This window comes from Drosophila gunungcola, unplaced genomic scaffold (assembly GCF_025200985.1).
Source record: "Drosophila gunungcola strain Sukarami unplaced genomic scaffold, Dgunungcola_SK_2 000026F, whole genome shotgun sequence".
Classification (NCBI taxonomy): domain Eukaryota; kingdom Metazoa; phylum Arthropoda; class Insecta; order Diptera; family Drosophilidae; genus Drosophila; species Drosophila gunungcola.
In genome coordinates this window covers 168,827-171,137 of record NW_026453205.1, presented here as the reverse complement: position 1 = coordinate 171,137, position 2,311 = coordinate 168,827, and the positions used below count along the sequence as shown (strand labels likewise).

General features: G+C 36.7%; 1 long non-coding RNA gene across 1 annotated transcript; it reads left to right on the top strand.

Moving 5' to 3' along the window:
- LOC128263926 (uncharacterized) lies at positions 1 to 527 on the top strand. The gene is made up of 3 exons (XR_008268570.1): positions 1 to 112; positions 174 to 299; positions 358 to 527. It is a non-coding gene; the product is annotated as an uncharacterized LOC128263926 (long non-coding RNA).
- The last annotated feature ends 1,784 nt before the right edge of the window (positions 528 to 2,311 follow it).

Genomic DNA, 2,311 nt, shown 5'->3' with positions numbered 1-2,311 from the left:
AGAAATTATTGCATCACTACTTACATCAAAATATCCTAGTTCATCTCCCAACAAAAGAAAACGACCATCAAAGGGGAATTTCGTCGCGAGTAGTACTCCTTCTGCTGATCAAGTGCGTTTTAATGAATTATTTCAAGCAATAAATTAATAAATTGTACCAAACTTTGCAATAGGTATTATACCATCTAGAGCAGTATAGAAGAAGTTGCAGGCATGGTACAGGTACTGGCCTTTACGTTCATGATATGATGCAGCGGGCACTGCAATCCGCGCACTCTCACAGTAATGAGGTCACAAAGGTACAAAAAAACATAATAACAGGTTATTTTTAAAATTGAGCTAACACAATATCTGCAGAAACAATTTAGCGATCTGTTTGCACTGGCAGCGGAAGACGATACAACAGCAGTTGGGCGACGCGGTGGAAGTGGCCGTGGGCGTAAGCAGCCTGTTGGAAAAAAGGATGCCAACAATCATAGCACCACCAATAAGAAGAATTCTGAAATGATGAAAACAATATACTCTTCAGATGAAAACTTTAGTGAGGTTGGTAACATATTTTGATATTCTATACGATTTAAATAAATGACACATTTTTAAGGGTCATACTGTTGTATTGGATTGGACAAGTCATTTATCTGCAAAAGCTCGACAAACACAAACCTTTTGAAAATTTATGGTTGTTTAACGAGTGTAAAACGGCTCCTATACCCTAAACTCGAAAAATTTCGTTAAAAATTGTTATAGGTTCTAATTAAATGTTGGTATCCGACTTAATCGGACAAGCTAAACATGCCTGAAAATCATTGGAAATGAGATTTCTTTTGGTATTTAAAGTTAGGCGTTTTAGTTTTTTTTTTCGTCCGTTAAATTTAAGTGTGGTTAGTGACAGATTTTGATATTTTATACCATTTAAATAAATTACACATTTTTAAGGAGGACTGGTCAAAACCTAAAGTGGCACAGGGATCATTTGATTGTTTTAAGAGATTTTAATCTCCCAGATATATCTTGGTCATATCCCACTGACTCACTTGTTTGCACGCCTTGTCGGATCATGACTTTGTTGATGGACTTTTAGACCTATCACTACAACAAATTAGCTTTATCAGTAACTCTTTAAATAGGCAATTAGATTTTCTATTTGATTTGGTCGTTTGTTAGGTCGTTATATCTAGAATTGACCCTCTAGTTGTCTTAGAGGACCGATACCATCCCACAATGGAATTGACTATTTCCCTGCCGTGTCCTGATGCCTATTCCCATTTAGTTTATGAAACTAAAACGAAATGCTTCCGTAAATGCGAATTTAATAAGCTTAGCCAATTGATTTCCGAATACAACATGTTTAATTATGTTCGAGGCTTTTTAAGTCTTTATAAGCATTTTTTTTATTTCATATATTTTCTGCGACCGGCTTAGCTTCGCTTTTTTTCTTAGAGGGACCATCTTCTTTGTGGTTCGAAATAAATTTTAATGAAATTTAATTATCTGTCATACAAATATAAAATAAAGAAACTTAAATTGAAATTATAACATTTAGCAATGACATATAGCGGCCCCTAGTACGGTCTTCTATTCCCAGCACGATCCTCACTGTCGTTGCGATTGACTTCGGTCTTACAAAGACGATTTATGTATTCCTCGTTGACTTCCTTGTTGTCTTCAAGTGGGCCACACATACTTGTATGTTGTTTACATCGTGATGAAGCGCTTTCAGAATGAACTGACCAGGAATTGGGATACTCTCCATGCACGTTTTTCCCATCTTCCGCTTAAGAATTCTCCAGGGCTATAAAAGCCATAACTTTGGGGTATACAAATATTGTTTGGACATAATCCGATTTCGTTATCGGCATCATCTGACCCCAATGTGTACGGTCGACTATTTACTTAGTTTTCTGCTTCCAAAAATATAATTTGCAGTGATTCATCAGTCGGATGTGCATTTGCACATTCGAACAGCCTCTCCCAACATCCACCAAAATTTGGTGCGTTAGCTGGAATGAAACTTCATGTTATTTTATTACTTGAAAAATATGTTTTGATGTAAGCTTCGTCGAGTTCTTCAAGAGCCTCTAGTAGCTCCCTTGCTGCACCTCGAAAGTTTGTACCATTATCAGTCCAGATAATTTTCACTGGGACTCGTCGAGCCATCATTCTTCGGACTGCCTGTATACAGGAATCAGTGTCTTACAAATGTATTATTTCAACATGAATTGCTCGAGCAGTTAGACATGTAAAAATAAATGCGTTTCGTTTGCGAAAACTTTTAGTTGCGCGGGTTCCGCTGTTTGCTTTTACATAAAAC